Below are 13,717 nucleotides of genomic sequence, written 5' to 3'. Positions count from 1 at the left end.
AATCATACCAAAACATACCAAATCAAACCTACCTAAGTCATCTACCTAGACTTTTATGTAAGACTTTATGTAGACTTTTATGTAAGAGATCAATTTCTCTGTTATATATATCACTGTATTTTTCTACTTCTTTGTTATAGCAGCCTAACCTGTAGCCTAACTAATATAATATATTTCTTCTCCTATCATACTGATAACAATTTTCAATTGAAAAATTTTTCATTGCACGAAACCAAAATGGGCATTTTTGGGGGGCATTTTCCCTAGTAAAATTTGGCTAGAATATTCTTATATTTCTAAGTTTATATTTGTCAGCATAATTATAACTAAATACTCAATAATGTGCATGAAACCCATATGATTTCATTTACACAGTGTTCAAAATGAGGCTAAACAAATTTGTGGTGTTAGGGTCATATTAAAGGAAGCTAGCCATTCAAAGACAATCTTCTAAAGATTTTGGAGAGCAGGGAGTCATATGGCATTGAGGAAAGAGCTGAGAAATCAGGTAGATGCAGAATTAGATGCTAGAGAGCTGAGTTTAGACACCATTTAATCTGGTTTTTTAGGGCTGTGAGATGGCGAAAGAACTTTAAGTAGTGACACCCAGGAAGAAGTCTCAGAAGCCCCCTCCCCATTGTGTAAGAATGTGTATCTCTTTCATCCCATTCTAGACAGAAGTAACTCACTGGATATATTAGAAGCATTAACTTAATTTAATCTTCATAGAAATTACATTCCAGAACAAATTCTAAAAATTTTTGACTTTTCAGTTGAAAGTATATTTCATATGTTCCAAATCAGCTGCACTCATAAATGCTTTGTTGTATTTTTACACTGATTATTTAAAAAGAAATAATCGGGGATAGGAGTGAGGATTTCTTGGAATACCTATGTGCATTTAGCTAACCAGTTCAAATGAAACTCCAAATGACAAATAATGGATAGTGTGAAACACATCCTATGTATCTTTTCCATCTATAGTTCCCATGAGTCTATTTTACTACTGATATCATGGGAGACATGTTGTCCACTAAGAAAAATAAGCTAAGAATGGAATCTGCCACATTTATGTACACCATGTGTTTCTTGTTTAAAATCTTTTATAAAGTTCAACAAGAAAATAAATTAACAACATGAATTTCATTGCTGAGGTCTGAGCACCACAGTCACAAAGCCATTGGAAAGTTTTGTACCTACATCAGAGGAGGCAATTACCTTGAAGTTCCACTTGTAAACCTCAGACCTCCCAATAATAGTATTTTGGCAGCAATTAGGGTCCAAATGAACTTTTGGTCATGAATTAAAGTGAAACCAGTTAGGCTAGCTATATGTTTTTGTTACCCCACCTCCTTCCTGGTACCATTTAGCTGCTCCTCCATAAGCAAGGCAAAGGAGACAGATGGGTTCAGCAAGGGGATGGGAGGTTCTGTGAATGAAGGCAAATGGCGAGGAAGAGAGGTAGAGGAGTTAAGGGTGATTATAACGATGACCCATAGAATTTCAGACAGATTGCAGCAGAGCCAAACGTAAAACTCTTCTTCCCAAGCTACTAGGCTTTTTGTTTGCATTTTTAGCCTACCACCGTCTTTTACTGTTTACAGAATGTTTTCATGACTCTAAGACTCATTTTTTTCAACGCTCCAATCTTCCTTGAGGAAAGATACCACATCCTCTTTTACTTTTGTTGCATCGTAAGAATAGGCATACCGTAGGTGCTCAATAAAGTATACCAAATCAGTGAATTAAGGATGCAGATCGGGGCTAAACTCATTAAAAGTTTTCCATTAAAATTATCATCCCACCGCCAGAAACTTACCCGAGAAATATTTATTTAGTGTGGGTATTTACAGATACAGTACAGTGATTTTAGTGGGGTTTTAATTTAGGTTTCATGTAGTATTCCCAATGCATCTGTTAATTGCACTGATTACGTCCTCTGGATGATTACACTGAAAATTGCTATCCATGCCTCAGGTCAGGCAATGAGAAAGTTGTGGGTTGAGTTGTGAGGGAGGGTAAATCGATGTGAATTGAAGTAACAAGCAACCGAAAATAAAGGCAGGGGATGTTTGGAGAGAGTGTGCTGATTAGTTCCCATGCTGAGCATTTCGCCTTCAACAAAATCTAACTCTGCGCAGACTGAAAGCCTAAACTGCTGACTTACTGTGATGCCACACTGTCCCTTAAAGTTATCAACTCTCTAAATTGTATTTTATGTTATGTTTAGTAGGAACACACCTTGAAGTCCTTCCATGAGGAATGTTTCTTACTGCAGTAGCTGGTCTCAAATCATTGTTTAAATTCCCAAAGGGTGAGTCACTTAACTCTCTAATCTGACCTCCTTGGGTGTCCAGTGAAATCCTCTATGTTCTGAGATGTAGTATAGTGTAGTCCAAGATTTAGGGGGTTTAGAGCACGTCTAACTTAGGCTTGAGTCTTGTCTTATTTGAGTATTATCTTGAGTCTTGGGTATTATTTCTAGGCAGAGGAAATTGGAAGGGTGAGAAACCAGAGTCAAAGTGAGGATTCTTTCAGGTCTGGTTTGTTCCCCCAAACACAAGAGCCTTGCTTAAGGCCAGTAAATGGAAGAGAGAAAATAAGAGAAGATGGAGCATTTAAGCAAATCAGTATTTGGCTGATGAAATATACTGAAAGTCTCTATCAATCTGCATTTATTTCTGCTTTGAGCCTCTTTCTGTTTGGTAATTTCAGCAGTGATTTGGATAACAAAATAGAGGGCCTGCATATCAAATTTTCGAAAGTCAAATTTGTGAGGGCTATCCAGTACCCTGAATAACAAAATAAAAATTCAGAAGGCTGTCAGCTTAAACGGTGAGCTAAAGTGAAAAAGCTGAAAATCAATGGGAATAAAGGTAAAGTCCCACACTTAAATTAATACTTCCATTGCATGAGACAGGTTTAGGGAAATGTAACTTACTATCAGTTTATGGAAAAACAGACGTCAGTTGTTCGCACAACTTCTGATAAAGACTAGACTGATCTTACAATGAACTAATAGAAATATAGTCTAGAGAATGTGGGAGATAAAAATCCAGACTTACTCTGCACTGAATAGGTTAAATCTGGAGTCTTATGTTTGGCTAATATATTTTAAAAGAGCCGTTGGAAACAAGATGGTAATCGGATGGTTAAAAAAAAAAAAAACGTATTCCATCATATGAGATGATTAAACTGGGGAAAGGGCTATGCCTTGGGGATATGATAGCCATCTTTTTATTTGAAGAGTTCCTGCATTGGAGTGAAATTGGACTTGCTCTCCAAAGGCCAAAGCTTTCTCCATAAATTAAACTTAAAATTTGGTTCCAAATTAAGGAACTACTTTCCAGCAATTAAAGTTGTTTTGTGAAACCAGGAACACTCCTGCTAGAACAGAACCTGGAAGACAGGCCGGTAGGTTGGATGTGAAGGGCACACTGGCTTTCAGTGGGGGGTGGAGTTGGATGATCTCTAACATCCCTATGATTCCATAAAAGGGAATTGGATTTGAGAAGCTAAATCTTGATAGTGAAAGTGTGTTACTGGGTATTAACCATCCTGGCTGTTGAGTCGGGCACGTGGGTGCTGTTTGCTGAGTTCATTCTTGTTTGATGGACAGGAGTTGTTCCCAGTGAAGGTGGCTCAGCTTTCTTTGTTTTGGTTACTTTGAAGCAGAGGGACTAATCCCCTCTGGAGATATTTGCTTGTTTTTGCTGTCAGAGCAGTCACACTTTTCCCTTTCTATCTCCTGGCTTGTTTTTTGAAGTTTAGCTTCACAGAGAGATAGGCCTCGGGTTTCTTTGGTGATTCACTGGGTCTGGATGGCCCCTCCTCCACCCCCCAAAACAGCCACTGAGAGGTCCATCATCCTGGTTTGCATTTTACCCTCAGGAAGAAGTTCAGAAGACCACTTTTTGGGCTGAAGCTTAAAAATTCCTTGCAAAAGATATCTTTCAGAGGTCAAGACAGGCCAGAGCCCCTTTCTTTTTCTTTTCTTTCTTTTTTTTTTTCCCTTTGAGGTGCTTTCTATATGGCAAAAGGAGGAAATGCTAAATATTATCACTTTATATTTTAGAAATTAATGCTTTCATCAGAAACAAATATAGCAACCCCATATTAACCCTGTTTGGTAAAAGTATCAATGGTCTATATTTGAAACCTTTGCCACTAGGGACAAGTTGACCCTTGTGGCTATTCTTCTACAGAGCCCTTTTTTGAAATAGTATTTTCATAAGGGCATGGATTTAGAAACACATTTATAAAAACTGAGCATGAATTCAAAGAAGGAAAATGTTTTAAAAACTGTCTGTAAATAAAATTGTAAATATCTGTGCCTGCTTTATTACCTGAATGTGTTCTGTTAATGCCATATGAAATGGAGAATGTAAATCAAAAGTAAATTTTCCCATGTATATGGCCAGCTTGCAGCCATCTTTCCATGCTGTGTGGTGCAGTCAGAATGGAAATGCCCTATGGAGTCTTGCTATTCCAAATGTAGTACATGGACCAGCAGCATCAACATCATCTGGGAACTTATTAGAAATTCAGAATCCTAGGCCCTAGCCCAGACTTATGATATCAAGACCTGTACTTTAAGAAGATCCCCCAGTGATTCATAAACACATTAAAATTTGAGACATACTGCTATAGAACATATATGCTCCAAAAACTTGCAGCCATCTAAGATCTAACAGGTGGAGCTGGCTCTAAAATAGATTTCACTATTTTAATGATAGCATTTCAAAAGGGGCTGCTATGCAAAAACCATTACCTGCTAACCACTTCCTTATATTTGGGATAAATTCTGTGGTTTTAGAGTGAAGGCCAATCTTCCCCATTTCTTTACTTTCTCTAAGAACAGGACTTTATATGTTCTAGGTGCAGGATACACATTTTGTGTGAAGGTCCACAAATTCCAGGACAAAGCAAAATTTCTAAAAGCTCTTAATTCTACAAGGAAGACTCTCCTGATGTAGTGGGGAGATCTTTGGTTCTCATTACATTATGTACTTTTGGATTGATTCTTTCACTTCTTCCACATGGCTGTTACGGTTTGGGTACCCTGGGTTTCCTAATGGATAAGAAATGCGTCCTTTTTTGTTTCCAGCAAGAACTTAGAAAAGGCTAATAGGAAATCACTTCATGGACGAAGGGAAGGGAAAGGAAAGGAAAGGAAAAGGAGAATATTGTCCAGACTCTGTGCAAAAGGTGTCTTCATAGCTCATACATATTCCAGTTCATCAGTGTCAGAAAACTTCAGTAGATTTAGAACCAACCTCTAGTTAGAAACAGTAGTGTTCACACCTGGTTTATTCTCCATGGAGGTCTCCATTACAGACCTAGCATGTGGTAGGTGGTTGAAAGGATTCAGGAAGCTGAAACCTGGCAACAAAACATAAATGACATCTCTTAGCACATCTGAGCTCCATCTCGTTAAGAATTTGATTCTGTTTATGCAATAAATATCCTTGCAAAGGGTGGGATATCATATTAAGTGCATCTCAACACTGCATTAATGAATGATCTGCGGGCTTCGGTTAACTGAGTTAAGGTCTGAAGCTGCATTGAAATCCATCACCCAAGGGAAAGGGGTAACCAGACACCTGAAGCAGGGATCATTTTCACACTGGGTCATCTATAGCTTTAAGAGATTACTCACCGCAAAAATTCCCCCTGGGAGCACTTCATATCTAATCTACTCCAAGAGAGAACGGCAAGAAAACAGGTAGAATGAAGACAGACCATTGCCTAGAACATCACCTTAAATTCTTTATCTGAACTCTAAACTGTATTGGAATTCTGGAATATAGTGTCGTGAGAGTGAACAGATTGTAAACTCAGGGTTAGAGATGTTTTACTTGTGTCTTTCTTGCTTGCCTCAATAGTATGCATTAGTAAATCTCATCATGTCCTTATTTAAGATGAATTAATAATGGCATAAGGTCATTGTGACATTTGGATGAGGTAATGCATGTGAAAGCACTTGGAAAACTGAAAACGACAGCACGCCTATTATATGTACATGTACAAACAAATACTACTTATTCTCTCCCTTGCCATTTTCTCAATGTAGGTCAACCCTGATGGTAACGTACAAACCTGAGATGCCAGTCCTTTTCTTTAGATTGCACTTTGTAATTTATCAGAAACTGCAATTGATGAGCAAACCTCCCCTCTTAGCATCTCTCTCTCATTTATTCACTTCTGTCCTCTTGCTTGGCTTATTCCCTAGACTACTCTAAAAAGTAACACACCATTGTAAAGCAATTATACTCCAATAAAGAAGTTTAAAAAAAAAAAAAAAAGGAAAAAGTTCCCTGTCTTCTCTCAGTGTTTACATTCTTCAAATGCTCATAGAAAGTTACCATACGCCACCTCAGCTGCTGCTTTGCCAAGCTATACAGATTTCATCCTTTCATCTTTCCTCATAAGTCAATGCCTCTATCTCTTTAATCATTTTTCTTGCTGTTCTCTGAATTCCATCCAATTTGTTGATATCTTTCGGGTATGGAGGTGCCAAGAACGGAGTGTATAGCGTGATTAAGGAGCCGTGTCCATCACTTCTCAGCCAGATGGGACGGTTGTTAATTCAGAGGACATTTTGAATGTATATTGGGGCCTGAGATAAAGGGAAAGGAAACAGTAAATCTTTAGAAGGTAATTCTACAATTTGTTGTCCCTAGGGCAAATAAAATAAGCATTTAATTAAAAGATGTGTTTCTGGTTTTGTGGCTAGCAGATGCTATTTGGGTGTGAAAGGCAGAAAATGGCATCATTTAATAAAATAAGAAAACACAGTAGCATAATGCCACAAATTAGACACATTCTCACGTTTGGGGAAACAATGCTAAACTATGAACAATATTATCTTGAGAAGTGTTTTACTCAAATTTAAAAGCAGAAGGGAAATTTGGATCAAGTAATTAAAACATTTAGCATATTCCTTGTACCATGCTAATGCAGATAATACCCAATTCATAAAATAATAAATTCTGTAAATGTATATACTATTAATTGATAATTTTTCTTGTTAGTCATCCATTTTATACACATCAGTGTATACATGTCAATCCCAATCTCCCAATTCATCACACCACCCCCACCCCTCACCGCTTTCCCCCCTTGGTGTCCATACGTTTTCTCCTCTACTTCTGTGACTCAATTTCTGCTCTGCAAACTGGTTCATCTATACAGTTTTCTAGGCTCCACATATATGTGTTAATATATGGTATTTGTTTTTCTCTTTCTGACTTACTTCACTCTGTATGACAGGCTCCAGATGCATCCATGTCTTTACAAATGACCCAATTTTGTTCCTTTTTATGGCTGAGTAATATTCCACTGTATATATGTACCACATCTTCTTTATCCATTCATCTGTCGATGGACATTTAGGTGGCTTTCATGACCTGGCTATTATAAATAGTGCTGCAAAGAACATTGGGGTGCATGTGTCTTTTTGAATTATGGTTTTCTCTAGGTATATGCCCAGTAGTGGGATTGCTGGGTCATATGGTAATTTTTAGTTCTTTAAGGAACATCCATACTGTTATCCATAGTGGCTGTATCAATTTACATTCCCACCAACAGTGCAAGAGGGTTCCCTTTTCTCCACACCCTCTCCAACATTTGTTGTGTGTAGATTTTCTGATGATGCCCATTCTAACTGGTGTGAGGTGATACCTCATTGTAGTTTTGATTTGCATTTCTCTAATAATTAGTGATGTTGAGCAGCTTTTCATGTGCTTCTTGGCCATCTGTATGTCTTCTTTGGAGAAACGTGTATTTAGGTCTTCTGCCCATTTTTCGACTGGGTTGTTTGTATTTTTTAATATTGAGCTGCATGAGCTGTTTACATATTTTGGAGATTAATCCTTTGTCTGATGATTCATTTGCAAATATCTTCTCCCATTCTGTGGGTTGTCTTTTCGTTTTGTTTATGGTTTCCTTTGCTGTGCAAAAGCTTTTAAATTTCAGTGGGTCCCATTTGTTTATTTTTGTTTTTATTTCCATTACTCTAGGAGGTGGATTAAAAAAGATGTTGCTGTGATTTATGTCAAAAAATATTCTTCCCATGTTTTCCTCTAAGAGTTTTATAGTGTCCTGTCTTACATTTAGGTCTCCAATCCATTTTGAGTTTATTTTTGTGTATGGTGTTAGGGAGTGATCTAATTTCATTCTTTTACATGTAGCTCTCCAGTTTTCCCAGCACCACTTATTGAAGAAACTCTTTTCTCCATTGTATATCCTTGCCTCCTTTGTCATAGATTAGTTGCTCATAGGTGTGTGGGTTTATCTCTGAGCTTTCTATCCTTTTCCATTGATCTATATTTCTCTTTTTGTGCTAGTATCATATTGTTTTGATTACTGTAGCTTTGTAGCTTTGTCTGAAGTCAGGGAGTCTGATTCCTCCAGCTCCGTTTTTTTCCCTCAAGACTGCTTTGGCTATTCGGGGACCTTTGTGTCTCCATACAAATTTTTTTGTTTGTTTTAGTTCTGTAAAAAATGCCACTGGTAATTTGACAGGGATTGCATTGAATCTGTAGATGGTTTGGGTAGTATAGTCATTTTCACAATATTGATTCTTCCAATCCAGGAACATGGTATATCTCTCCATCTGTTGGTATCATCTTTAATTTCTTTCAGCAGTGTCTTATAGTTTTCTGCATACAGGTCTTTTGTCTCCTCTTTAGGTAGGTTTATTCCTAGGTATTTTATTCTTTGTATTGAAAAGGTAAATGGGAGTGTTTCCTTAATTTTTCCTTCAAATTTTTCATCATTACTGTATAGAAATGCAAGCGATTTCTGTGCATTAATTTTGTATCCTGCTACTTTGCCAAATTCATTGATCAGCTCTAGTAGTTTTCTGGTAGCATCTTTAGGATTCTCTATGTATAGTATTATGTCATCTGCAAACAGTGACAGTTTTACTTCTTCTTTTCCAATTTGTATTCCTTTTATTTCTTTTTCTTCTCTGATTGCCATGGCTAGGACTTCCAAAACTATGTTGAATAATATCAGCGAAACTGGACATCCTTGTCTTGTTCCTGATCTTAGAGGAAATGCTTTCAGTTTCTCACCATTGAGAATGATGTTGCTGTGGGTTTGTCGTATATGGACTTTATTATGTTGAGGTAGGTTCCCTCTATGCCCACTTTCTGGAGAGTTTTTATCATAAATGTGTGTTGAATTTTGTGAAAAGCTTTTTCTGCATCTATTGAGATGGTCATATGTTTTTTCTTCTTCAGTTTGTTAATATGGTGTATCACATTGATTGATTTGCTTATATTGAAGAATCCTTGCATCTCTGGGATAAATCACACTTGATCATGGTGTATGATCCTTTTAATGTGTTGTTGGATACTGTGTGCTAGTATTTTGTTGAGGATTTTTGCATCTATATTCATCAGTGATATTGGTCTGTAATTTTCTTTTTTTGTAGTATCTTTGTCTGGTTTTGGTATCAGGGTGGTGGTGGCCTCATAGAATGAGTTTGGGAGTTTTCCTTCCTCTGCAATTTTTTGGAAGAGTTTGAGAAGGATGGGTGTTAGCTCTTCTGTAAATGTTTGATAGAATTCACTTGTGAAGCCATCTGGTCCTGGACTTTTGTTTGTTGGAAAATTTTTAATCACAGTTTGAATTTCATTACTTGTGATTGGTCTATTTTCTATTTCTTCCTGGTTCAGTCTTGTAAGGTTATACCTTTCTAAGAATTTGTCCATTTCTTCCAGGTTGCCCATTTTATTGGCATAGAGTTGCTGTAGTAGTCTCTTAGGATGCTTTGTATTTCTGAGGTGTCTGTTGTGACTTCTCCTATTTGAGTCCTCTCCCTCTTTTTCTTGATGAGTCTGGCTAATGCTTTATGAATTTTGTTTATCTTCTCAAAGAACCACCTTTTAGTTTTATTGATCTTTGCTATTGTTTTCTTTGTTTCTATTTCATTTATTTCTGCTCTGATCTTTATGATTTCTTTCCTTCTGCTAACTTTGGGCTTTACTTGTTTTTCTATCTCTAGTTCCTTTAGGTGTAACGTTAGATTGTTTGAGATTTTCCTTGTTTCTTGAGGTAAGTTTGTATAGCTATAAACTTCCCTCTTAGAACTGCTTTTGCTGCATCCCATAGGTTTTGGATCGTCGTGTTTTCATTGTCATAAGTCTCTGGGTATTTTTTGATTTCCTCTTTGACGTCTTCAGTGATCTCTTGGTTATTTAATAACGTATTGTTTAGCCTCCATATGTTTGTGCTTTTTACATTTTTCTCCCTGTAATTGATTTTTAATCTCAGAGTGTTGTGGTCAGAAAAGATGCTTGATATGATTTCAGTTTTCTTAAATTTACTGAGGCTTGATTTGTGACCCAAGATGTGATCTATCCTGCCGAATGTTCTGTGTGCACTTGAGAAGAAAGTGTAATCTGCTATTTTTGGATGGAATGTCCTATAAATATCAAATCTATCTGTTCTGTTGTGTCATTTAAAGCTTGTGTTTCCTTATTAATTTTCTGTTTGGATGATCTGTCCATTGGTGTAAGTGAGGTGTTAAAGTCCCCCAGTATTATTTTGTTACTATCTATTTCCTCTTTTAGAGCTATTAGCAGTTGCCTTATGTATTGAGGTGCTCCTATGTTGGGTGCATATATATTTATAATTGTTATATCTTCTTCTTGGATTGATCCCTTGATCATTACGTAGTGTCCTTTCTTGTCTCTTATAACATTCTTTATTTTAAAGTCTACTTTATCTGATATGAGCATTGCTACTCCAGCTTTCTTTTGATTTCCATTTGCATGGAATATCTTTTTCCATCCCCTCATTTTCAGCCTGTATGTGTCCCTGGATCTGAAGTGGGTCTCTTGTAGACAGCATATATATAGGTCTTATTTTTGTATCCATTCAGCAAGCCTGTGTCTTTTGGTTGGAGCATTTGATGCATTCACTTTAAGGTAACTATCAATATGTATGTTCCTATTACCATTTTCGTAATTGTTTTGGGTTTGTTTTTGTATGTCCTTTTCTTCTCTTGTGTTTCCCTCTTAGAGAAGTTCCTTTAGCATATTTTGTAAAGCTGGTTTGGTGGTGCTGAATTCTCTTAGCTTTTGCTTGTCTGTAAAGCTTTTGATTTCTCCATCGAATCTGAATGAGATCCTTGCCGGCTAGAGTAATCTTGGTTGTAGGTTCTTCCCTTTCATCACTTTAAGTATATCATGCCACTCCCTTCTGGCTTGTAGAGTATCTGCTGAGAAATCAGCTGCTAACCTTATAGAAGTTCCCTTTTATGTTATTTGTCGTTTTTCCCTTGCTGCTTTCAGTAATTTTTATTTGTCTTTAATTTTTGCCAATTTGATTACTATGTGTCTTGGCGTTTTTCTCCTTGGGTTTATCCTGTATGGGACTCGCTGTGCTTCCTGGACTTGGGTGACTATTTCCTTTCCCATGTTAGAGAAGTTTTCAACTCTAATCTCTTCAGATATTTTCTCACATCCTTTCTCTCCCTCTTCTCCTTCTGGGACTCCTATAATGTGAATGTTGTTGCGTTTAATGTTGTCCCAGTGGTCTCTTAGGCTGTCTTCCTTTCTTTTCATTCTTTTTTCTTTATTCTGTTCTGCAGCAGTGAATTCCACCATTCTGTCTTCCAGGTCACTTATCCGTTCTTCTGCCTCAGTTATTCTGCTATTGATTCCTTCTAGTGTATTTTTCATTTCAGTTATAGTATTGTTCATCTCTGTTTGTTTGTTCTTTAATTCTTCTAGATCTTTGTTAAACATTTCTTGCATCTTCTTGATCTTTTCCTCCATTCTTTTTCCAAGGTCCTGGATCATCTTCACTATCATTATTGTGAATTCTTTTTCTGGAAGATTGCCTATCTCCATTTCATTTAGTTGTTTTTCTGGGGTTTTATCTTGTTTCTTCATCTGGTACATAGCCCTCTGCCTTTTCACCTTGTCTATCTTTCTGTGAATGTGGTTTTTGTTCCGCAGGCCGCAGGATTGTATATCTTCTTGCTTCTGCTGTCTGCCCTCTGGCGGATGAGGCTATCTAAGAGGCTTGTGGAAGTTTCCTGATGGGAAGGACTGGTGGTGGGTAGGGCTGTAAATGTATATTTATATAGAATTTCCAAGAAAGATTTTTAGCTTCTCTTTCAAGATTTAGGTTTAGGTTTACTTATAGGATGAATGAGAGATTAAAGTGTAAATATTTGTTATATGGAATGCCCATAGTTAATATTTTCTAGTGTTAGTCTGAAGCTGAATATAGATATTTCAGCCACATGGTTTATTGAAGCTGAGTTTCCTTGCAGCCCTAATTTATCTTTAACATTTTGCTTTATGCTATGTTTAAAGTTTTACTGTACTCATTGAACTGTGCTTGATCATTAATAATGGCAGCTATCTTTAATGAGATGCATGTAACCCTCTAGCAGGTGGTATGGTCTAATAGTCTAAGAACTGTATTATGAGTCAGAAAGGAAATACTTCTTATACAGGAATGTATTATAAAATGAGAAAAAAATACAAGCATCTTAAAAATGGAATAACATTTGAATTGGGAGAATTAAAAAAAACAAAACAAAACAGGTTTTCCTGAATAATAGTTATGTCCCCTTATCCTTGAAAGGAGAAATCGTAATTCACAAATTTCTATTATGAAATCTAGCAGAAGCTTGGTCAATAAAGTGCTGATGTTTTTAGTTGAGACAGCCCATCTGTTACTTTGTGCTGTATGGAGGAGGAAGAGAGAGATGGTTACCTTGGAGCATGTACATTGTCTAGCATTAAAGCTGCCAGAGAAAATAAGTATACATGATCTTACTACTTAGAACCCTGAGAACATTTCTAAAGTTGTATTGGCCTGCATACCCATTTACATTTACACCGGTGGTGATTCTTAAATACAGGTCTAGTTAGAGTGCACTGTTTAATTATTAATTCATATCTTCTCTTTGGTACCTTTATCTTAAAATGAGGGTTTGGAAGATGAGAATGTAAGGTCAAGATTTACAAGCACAGTTAACAAAGCTCTATAATTGGATTCATAGGAATCAAGGTTTAGGTTCGGTTCACCCAGCAATGTGACATTGGGTAATGCCTTTGAGTCTGTAAATGGAGTAATTATCCATGGTCTCTTTAACTCCCGGGGTAGCTGGGAATATCCAAGGGGATTATTGCATGGGATAATAGTAAGGGAAGTTCAGTACAGAAAAGTAGAATACCTTATTATTATTTTCCATTGTGTGGTAAAAGTAATCACATCTCCTTACATTTCTTTCATCTTCACTTCACGCTTCATTACTAACATATGTTAGTCTAAAAAATGAAAAAGGATTCAATTCTGTAAACACGTCAGTGTTGCTAGTAAGTTTCAGAGTAGAGAATGGGGAAATAGCTTGCACTGTATGAAAAGTAGTACTTACACTGAGAATCTTCCTTCTTAAGAGATATTGTACTGGGAATTAAAAAAAAATTTAGTAGAGATATAAGGGACAGAATATTATTCCAACTCCAGCTGGGGCTCTGTTATCTCACTGCGTGGTTGTTAACCAAGTACATGGTTACCATCACTTTTCTGATCACTTTTCCATAATGAATTTGGGACGAAGAGGGGTTTGTGCCACTTTCTCTCCCACTTGTTTAGCTCCACTATTCTGGTGGCATTTTCTCTTTTCTGTCATATTTTGCTGTGCCATGGCCCACTGTACACATGTTGTTTCTGTGTCAGAGAG

The sequence above is a fragment of the Monodon monoceros genome, unplaced genomic scaffold (genome assembly GCF_005190385.1).
Source record: "Monodon monoceros isolate NGI ecotype Baffin Bay Population unplaced genomic scaffold, NGI_Narwhal_1 Super_Scaffold_11, whole genome shotgun sequence".
Classification (NCBI taxonomy): Eukaryota; Metazoa; Chordata; class Mammalia; order Artiodactyla; family Monodontidae; genus Monodon; species Monodon monoceros.
Note: the sequence above shows the minus strand (reverse complement) of the source record.